The sequence below is a fragment of the Diceros bicornis genome, unplaced genomic scaffold, assembly GCF_020826845.1.
Source record: "Diceros bicornis minor isolate mBicDic1 unplaced genomic scaffold, mDicBic1.mat.cur scaffold_784_ctg1, whole genome shotgun sequence".
In the NCBI taxonomy this organism is placed as follows: domain Eukaryota; kingdom Metazoa; phylum Chordata; class Mammalia; order Perissodactyla; family Rhinocerotidae; genus Diceros; species Diceros bicornis.
In genome coordinates this window covers 41,750-51,736 of record NW_026691661.1, presented here as the reverse complement: position 1 = coordinate 51,736, position 9,987 = coordinate 41,750, and positions in this window count along the sequence as shown.

Sequence of the window (9,987 nt, the reverse complement as noted above, 5' to 3'; positions counted from 1 at the left end):
TAAGTTTTTCTAGAACATTGTAATTTGGGGCACTATTGCTGCTGGGTGTAGAATTCTGGTTTGACATGAGATTTCTTTTAGCATTTTAAAAATGCTGCTCTGTTGATGTCTATCTTATTTTCTTTATGGGTAGAAATCACCAATTGGCCTTTTTCTTGTTTATTTGGCCTCTCTAGTCCCTAAAATCCTTTTTATTAACTTTGGATTTTAGACCATAGTTTATTTCATTAATAGTTCCTGTATATGCACTCTGCTTAGGGAATCTTGAATTAATTGAACCTGTGGAGTGATGTCTTTCATCAACTGGGAACATGCTTGTGTATTTTCACTTCTGATATCAATTCGTCCCCATTTTCTCTCTACTCCCCTTTTAATCACACCCCATGTGTCTTCTAATTCTACCCTGAATTTTCCAATGTCATTGACCCTATGGTTTTCTTGAGAGATTTGCTCTTGAACTGTCTTCCACTTTAGTAAACTAGCCTTTTGCTGGAATCAATTCCTTCTTAATTACTTAAATTCTTAATTTCAGTTCTAACATAAACTCAATATATAACTTGAATTTTTTTAAAAAAAGAGATAGCAGAGCAGTTTGACAATAAGGAGAAAATGATTTCCTTTTGATACAATAAAACTTAAATAGATGGGAGAAAATTATATATTGGATCATATTAAGATATATGAGGAACCAGTATTCATTAAAATTCACCAGTAAGACAGAGTGGGTGGAAAACCTGAGTATCTTGTTCTTTGTACTGATGTGGACTACATTTTCAAATGATAATATTTAGATTTCTTAGGTTAAATAAAAATGTTATAAAATCCAGTTTCATCTGTTTGTATTTACTTCTTTAACATGTGTTCTGGAAAATTTAAATGACATAAGTCACGTTGTGATGTCTCTGTTGGTCTTGGTTGATAGAGCCATGATGTGATGGTTAACTTTAGCTGTCAACTTGACTACACTCAGGGGTGCCCAGATAGACTGTGAAGCATTATTTCTGGGTGTGCCTGTGAGGATGTCTCTGGAAGAGATTAGCATTTGATTCCATAGTCTACATAAACAAACCCACCCTCACTAGTGTGGGTGGGCATCATCTAATCTGTTGAGGGCTCACTAGAACAAAAAGCAAAGAAAGGCTGAATCCACTGTCTCCTCCTGACCTGGGATGTCCATAATTTCCTGCCCATGGACATCAGATGTCCTGGTTCTAAGGCGTTCAGACTTTGACAGAAGTATATCACTGTTTTTGCTGGTTCTTCAGCTTGCAGATGGCAGATTGTGGAACTTCTCAACCTCCATAACCTTGTGAGCCAATTGCTAAAATAAATCTCCACTTCTATATGTTTATATATATTCTATGGTTCTATTTCTCTAGAGAATCCTGACTAGCACACATGGATAACAAAGTGCATATTAAGTGCACCTGGAGGAAATTTCCCAAGGCATAGGTGGTTCCCCCAACCCCCAGGAGGAAGCAATTCATACCATCACACACACACACACACACACAAAGACAAGTAATTTGAAAATGTGCTCAAGCCCAAACTCTTAGTCTCTGCCTTATCGTTCATCACAGCAATGATTTCTACATGGCATGTTATACATCCTTTGCCATTTATGATCTCTTTCCTCTCACTAAGACTAAATCAAACAGGGGCAGTCAGTCTGTATAGTTATTTTGTAGATCACGGATTTTATACCAGAGCTTTGTATGTAGTAAGTGCTTTACAAATAGAATGACCAAATAGTTTTCCCTCCAAACTGGAACATATCAGGTAATGAAAAGGGTAGTATTAATATTTATGATAAGACAACAGGAGAAATATGTGCTGAAGATAGAAATGGAGGATTTAAATGTTAAGATGAACTGATCACTTTTGCATTTTAAACAGATCATTGTAACTAGAGTCTCGTGATTGGATTACCAGGAGAAAGGATTTGGAATCTTAAGCTACTCTTGCTAATTTATTGCAGTGTACCACTATAAAGGTGGTATATTTGCACAAGAGTAGTTAAGTGGAGGGGCCGGCCCGTGGCTTAGCAGTTAAGTGCGTGTTCTGCTGCTGGTGGCTGGGGTCAGGATCCTGGGTGCACACCAATGCACTCCTTCTCTGACCATGCTGAGGCCATGTCCCACATACAGCAACTAGAAGGATGTGCAACTATGACATACAACTCTCTGCTGGGGCTTTGGGGAAAAAAAGGAGGTTGACTGGCAATAGATGTCAGCTCAGAGCCAGTCTTCCTCAGCAAAAAGAGGAGGATTAGCATGGGTGTTAGCTCAGGGCTGATCTACCTTGGGAAAAAAAAAAAGATTAGTTAAGTGGATGGATTTAAAATATTTCATGAAGCAAAGTTTTAGTGTTTGAATTTTATATGTATATAAATATAAAATATATATTGTACACATAATATATGTGAGTACTTTTTGTGTGCAAACCCATATGTGAACACTATTGTGGGAAAATTTGGAAAATCCATATTAGTCTTGTCTTCATGGAATATCCAATTTAGTGAGAAAGAACCAAATCTTGAAAGAAATACATAAAAATGCACATATAACTAAAATAGAAAAAAATCAACAAAGAGGAAAAATGGGGTTTTGTAATTTAGGTTACTAGAACAAGAGAGTTCACTGTGTGGAAATGTTAATTTGTAGGAGACCTGAAAGGTGATTAGAAATAAATCAGAAGTGGATAACCTGTAGGTAGATTCAGAAGGGTGGATGGATGGTTCATTGATATGTGAGTGTGGGGTGGCAGGGTGTCCAGAGTGACACCCAGGGGTAGATAGGTTATTACCACAAATAAGTGAGTTTGGGGACACTGAGAGAGAAGCAAATTATTTGGGGAAGCGATTTGTTCAACTTGGGACCTGGTCATTGTGAGTTGAGTCATCACTGATGTGGTGAGTGGGCAGGTAGATAAATGGGTCTGGGGATCAGAGTTAAGTCTCTGTTGATTCTTTGGACATGTTTGGCTCATTAGTGGTATTTGAAACCAGGGAAATGGATGGGGTTGCCCCAGAAGGAGGATGCAGATGGGGAACAGGTGTCAGAGCATTGCTGACTTCTGGGAAGCATCAGTCGTTGTGGGGTGGTCATAAAGAGAAGCCAGGAAGTAGCTCAGGAAGTTTAGACAGGCAAGAGCAGGACAGTGAAGGGTGGTGAATCCCAAGGACAAATGGTCTTTTAAAAGGACATTGGAGTCCGCAATGTCATGTGCTACTGCAGAGGGTGTCAGATCAATCATGAAAAGTCCCTAGTGGATTAGTAAGAGACATGGCTTGTGAGGTTAGCAAGAGAAGCATCCGCAGAATCTGAGTGGGATTGGGTGGGCACTGTGGAAACAGAGGCATTGGGATATATGTGAACTTTTCACAATGGATACCTGGCAGGAGGAGGAGAGGAGGGGTGTGGAGAGTGAGGACTATTAAGAATGCTGGATGAAAGATTGGTTTGTAGATGGTGGAGATTTGTGCATATTTGAAACTTGAGGGATGATTCCAGTAGGGAAGTTATGGAAAGCACAACAAATATTGAGGGCATGATGTCATTGAAATGGAAGGAAAAGATAAAAATCAGAGTGGTTTCAGCCAAGAAATCAATTTCTTTGCATATAACAACAGAAAAGGTGTGAGAAATGAATTTCTCATGAGGAATATTTGTAGATCTGATGACTAGAGAGTGAAAGAGTTCTTGTCTGGTGGTTAACAATTTATCTGTGAAATATGGAGGAGGTCGGAATATAGAGATTTATGGAACTCAAGAAATGGAAAGAATTGAGTAGAGCATTCAGGAAGCATTAGAGAAATGCATATAGGTCCATTGGTTGCTGTTGATTCTTTGTTGGGATACACAGACTTCTGGTGCATTCTCTGTTCAGTGCAAGTGTCAACATGGCATGGCAGGTATTTGAAATCATCTGAAGTGTGCAGGGTGGTTATGATGGCAATAAGGAATCTGGGAGTATGGTCAGTGGATGATTGAAATGATGGACTGTGGAAACTGAGATTAATAGACAGGAGTATGAGAAGAAAAGTAAGAGAGGCTTGTGAAGATATTCCTGCTGGAGTAATCTAGTTTATTAAAGAATGATTATTTAGAGTGGAGTTCTTCGTGTAAAAACTGGAAATGTGGAAATTTGTGTTGGGAATACGGTGTTTCTGAATTACTGATTTGTGAGCAGGAGAGTTGGGTGAAGATAGGATCGGGGTGTGGAAGTGAATGACTAGGGATGGAATAGTGAATAATGTCATTAGAGATGAGGCACTAAAAGGAGCTATGGAGTCCTTGGAACTCGTGTGTCCCAATAACAGTGGGCTGTGGGGCACCAGCATGTGTGTATTTGACCATGACAGAGAGAGGAGGAGAGGAACGAACTGAAGCAAGATGGCGGACGGCAGCTGATCTGGATTTGACACTGGATAATGACCTTGAGCTTTCTGTCCTTGTCTAACATCAGCTTGATGGTGTCACTGAATCCTGTTCTCCACGTGTGGTCTCTGTACCAGCAGCATCAACATCACCTCTTAGAAATGAAAATTCTCCATTCCTTCCCCAGACCTACTAGGGTTGAGGTCCAGCAATCTGAGTTTTAAAAGCCCTCCAATGATTGTGATGCACAGTGGGATTTGAGACACGTCTCCAGGGATAGAAGGAGGGTGGAATATCCACATGAGCTGAGACCGTTCTCCATGGATGGTAGTCTTCATCCTCCATTTTGTTCAAATTTCACATTTTATTTTGTTTTGAAAATGAAAGATCAAAAGATATGCCCCACTTCATAGTGGAAACAGTAAGACCATGAAACTAAACACAATCAGAAAACTGAAGTTCTATGCACCCTGAAGCCTAAGCTGCTGCATATTTCAGAGTCCAGTTACTGGAATAATTTCCCAACCTGGCGATGAGGTCAGGTGCAGTCAGTGGGATGAGACCTTGGAGAAGCCCCAGCAAGTCTGTGGATACAGTAGACTGCAGGGACTCCAGGCCTGCAGCAGTAAAGGTGAACTCTTAAGTTCTTTGGAGTCGCATATACCTTCGAAACAGTCACACAGGCTGGTCCATGTGAATCCCTGGACCATGCTGGGGCCGAGGGATCTTCACACCAGCCCTGATCCCACCCCAGCCCACTGTCCATATTGGGCAGAGATGAGTCCAGGAATGGGTCTGGGTCGCTCACAGATCCTCTGCAGGCAACAGGCATCTTCTAGAGATATCAGGAGACAGACACAGAAAGTGAAGAAAAGCATGGGAGAGACTGTGGTCTCGAGGACAGATGAGATTGCCGGGTAGGCAGACAGAGCAAGGAGCCAAGAAAGGCATCCTGAAAACACAGTGAGGAAAGCAGCATCAGTACTGAAGAAAAGCTGAGTGGTGCCATTGGGAAATTCCCCATGAGACAGGCTTGACTCTCACAGCATCTCTTTGTAACGTCCATCATGATCTTGACCTTTCATGGTAAACCTCAATATTTATTTATTTGAGTATACTTGGTGAGTTTTCTCCTTTTTATATTAAAATTGATAGGATAATTGAAGCTGAGGCATTACTGTTTTGAACTTACATTTGTTTTTTCTAGAACTTACACTCAATGAAGAGATGATACCTACTTGAATGAGATTTGTCTTTTAATGTATATTAAATCTGATTCCATACATTTTTATTGTGATTTTTCTTTTTTTTTTTCTTTTTTTTTGCTGAGAAAGATTCACCGAGATAACATTTGTTGTCAGTCTTCCTCTACTTTCTATACAGTTCACCGTCACGGCGTGGCTGCTAATGAGTATTGTATGTCCGAGCCTGGTAACTGGACCTGGTCTACCAAAGCACAACATGCCAAACTAAACCCCTCGGCCAGGGGCAAGCACTATGATTTTGCATCTAATTATAACATAAAATCCATCAATCTTTCTCTTCATTGTCACATGGTATTCAGATATAGGTGATTTCTATATCATGAATTAAGTATCTCTTCTCTGTTACCTGGCAAATTTGTGTAGCTTTGATTTTGGAATCTAAACAATGAGCATACCCCCTGGGGACATTATGTTCCACTCAGAGAACCTTGCAGCAGGCTCATTGCCTTCCTTCCCACATTAGATCCAGAATCGTGGAAATGTGTTTGCCTTGCACACAGCACAGAATACATAGGAATTACTCAACAAACATGTGATAAGTGAACAATTGGTGGCATCATCAGGTCATTCACAGAAGCCAGACTGAGAGAGAACTTCCTTAGGTCAGCAAGGAGAAGTATTCCTTTATATTTGTGATGTTTTAATTTGTAACATTGCAATGTGAACACCAAGTATACTACTTTTATCAAAATTGTGTTCTGAAGGTTTTCAAAAATCTCGAAATCTCAGAGTAGAGATAAATCAATCTCTGTGAACCTGTTACTTGCTTCAAAGATTGTCAACTCGTATACCATCTGACTTTGTTTATCCTCACACCAAACTCAAAGAATAAACCAGCTGAGATGGCTGAGAGCACATCATTTCAGCTGTAAATATTTCAGTTTCTCTTACAGATGAGGGATTTTTTGAACACAAACACAATAACGTTATCACATACAAAAATAAAAATGTCATTCGGATAATCAACTATCTAGTCAGTATCCAAAGTCTCCCAGATTTGTCAAGGTTATTTCCTGGTTTTACATTTTATTTGAGTCAGGATCCTAATGAAACCCTTATTTTGCAATTGGTTGATCTGTTTCTGAAGTCACTTTTAATCTCTTAGTATTTCATGCATCTTGGGATTTGGGTGGGACATGAGTGTGTGTGTGCTTGTGTTGTCTACACCGATGTGTAAATTCTTTCTTTCCCGGATGACAGGGCCCTGGAAGGAAGGGCCTGGGCTGTGGGAACCAGGATTTCTACTGTACTTCTGGCTGAACTGAAAAGGCCTCCCTGGGTGACACTTGCAGCCTTCAGAAAGGAGTGGGAAGAAGTATCAAGGAAGTCAATACAATGGCCCTTATTTTACAGGATGTTTCCAGGGCATGATGTTCAAAATGCTGGGTGGTAACACTTTAGCTCCTGGTCGTGGAGTGGGTTCTTGGGGTGAGCTCTGAGCAGTGTCTGTTCACCACCCACGCGGGGAGCATTTCAGTATTTTAATTGGTAAGGTTGTGTCTGTTGTGTCTGTGGTGTTTAAGATTGGTGATATTCCCCTGCTGCACCCACTTCTATACCTGCCCCTCTCCTGCCTCATCTTTCAAAACTCCCAACAGGAAAGTTTCACATCCCTGTAACACAAATCCACATAACCACAGCACAGACTGGAGAAAGGAACACAGATGTCCCAGGGGCTATGTGTTGTATACACTCAGGCCCAACTGCCCCTTTGGTACAAGTCTGCAACAACACGACTGAGTGTGTAAACTAGTGATTGTCTGTGACCATGGACCTCAGAAGCACACGGGCCCAGATGTCACCCTGGGCAGCAAGGGACAGTGGGGGTCATTCAGTGGACAGGATTAAGGTCTATTGTCCTGGCAAACCAGAGCTCACCCCTGATCCATCAGGCACAGTCGGGGAGGAAAGGCCACCATGTACCTGACAGAGAGGCTGGGGGCCTTCTAGCGAATTTCTGCGCAAAGAGAATCATACAAGGAAGTATGGGGATGCTATAAATCCTAGTTCACAGAGAGAAGTGAGGTTTATGGAACAAAGTCTGATTGTACCTTTAAAAGCTGCATCGTGAATCTTTCCCTCTGGATATGAAACAAGCAAGAAAAGGACTTCCAAGTGCATGGGGCAGGATCCTAGGAGGATTCCAATCGAGGCAAAGGGTGAACAGGGAGCCCTAGAGGCGGCCTGAGGGGGATGTCCTGTCGGCCCTTAGTCCATCTGCACATGGTCTTCCTCTGGCCTTGTCCCTTCCACAGGCAAACTTTTCTCTTTCTACTTTTTTTCCTCATTTAGTGTAGATGCAAATCCAGAGACTGATTAGAAAACGACAAGTTCCAATATCTGGTCAAAAGAAACCTCAACAAGAGAAGCAAAAAACATTCCTTCTTCCTTGCAAGCTGTAGAAAGACAGCCACTATCCTAGGGAAGGACATGGTCCTGGTAAGTGCTATTTGAAAAACACCCACATTTCAGTGGTTGTTGCTTTGCCTGGGAAAGTCCCTCCAACCTCTACCTCCAGGGAGATCTGAGGGGCTGTCTCTGCTCCTGTCCCAGGTGAACCACACTGAAATGCACCTGTTTTCTGAGGAAGGGGACTTGAGGGTGTCATTCAGTAGCCAGGGAGGAGACTGGTCTTCCCCCCTCCCTTCTTCCACATACAATAAGCTGTAACCATACAGGATTTCTTAATTGAAGGAGGAAAGTGAGATTCTGTGTCTCGTTTACATGAGCATAAGCAGTGAAAGAACCACACCACAACACCCAGGCTGTGACAGAAACAGGATATAACATAAGAGTCAAATCTACCATTTACTATTAAAGAAATAATATCGCTCCTCACCAATGGGTTAACAGTCGCTGGGGTGCAGATGTCAGGGAGTTGGAATGGGTGGGGCCCTCCCTCTGGGGCTTTAGGGGAAACCAGGGAAAGTCTTAAGATGTCCTCCTTCACTCAGGTGGGAAGAGCTGGCCCGGGGCACCCCGAGGGCGCCAGTGTTCCCGCTGCTCAGGAGGAGCTGTACTTGTGGTCTCCAGAGTGTTATGGCTCCTTGCCAAGGGCACGCTGGCTGAAAAGAAGGAACAGACTATTTTGGGGTGCCTCCCTGAGATTCACGGCACACCTCCCTGCCCCCCTTCACTCTGATCCAAACCCTGTGCCGAATGCTCAGTTCATCAACAGCACCCCATTTGTCCTTGATGCGGGAGACATCATTTAGCGTCACCCATTTCAGAGGAGGCAACCGAGTCCCAGAGAGGAGAGGGGAGCAACCTTTCACAGGCCTGGTCAGCAGTGGAGCTGGGATCCAGGCCCATGCTTAGCTCGAAGCTATACTGAGCCCCTGGATTCAGTCGCTGCTGGTCCCAACACTCACTAGGCTCTGAACTGGAGGATGGCCAGTTCTTTCTCTTGAAGAGCCGCATTTTGCTCGCCTTCTGGTGTATGGGCTCCAGCCGGCAGGAGAGGCAGTAGCTACAGGACAGAGCGGCCTGTGAGCTACCAGGAGCCTCACCTCAGGTGTCACTCCCAAAGCCTGCCAGCAGCTGAGGCCTGATGCTCCATGGGTCACCATGCATTGAGGTCTGGGGCTGATCAGGGAGCCAGGGCACACGATCTGAATCCGGCCATCAAAGAGAGTCTGGCCTGCCCTCAACCAACTCCTGTGCCCTCAGCTCTCATCGACAGTGAGGGGCTCCATGGCCTGGAACCAGGTCCCAAATAGCTCTTCGGGCTCCAGATCATACTTATTTGCAGCCTGTTGGAGCAGCTGGATCCTCCTGATGACTTTGCATTTCTGGGAGGCAGGACAGGGTGCAGACAGGGCTTGGTTGGGGAACCCTGCCAGGGACTTGTGGGGAGTGAGGATCCGGCCTGGTGTCTGTGTTCACTAGGGAACCCTCCTGCTTTCCCACTCAATTCAGGACTTACCTGTCCTCACAGTTGGCTTGAATTAGTTCCTCATCCAGGAAGGTGTCCTTGATGCCAGCCCCTCCCGCAACCACCAACGTGATGGGATTCCCAGCTTTGTGGATCTAACTCATCCAATAAATGTAAGACCCGAGGGATGAGGACACGAAACATCTTGCCACGCGAGGTCTCTGATTTCCACTTCCCCACCCTCCCCACAGCTGCTCACCTCAAGCCATTTCTGGAGGGTCACCAGATGTCCCTGGAAAGGAGACAGCGAATGTCCATCGGAAACAGCCCCCCAAGCCCATAGCCAGCCCCTATCCCACCCCTTCAAAGGCTGCAGGACAGTCAGTGCCCAGCAGAGGGCAGAACTTACACAAAAAGAACTTGACACTGGGCCAGGCTCTGGGCTCCAGAGCAGGAGGGACAGGGGAGC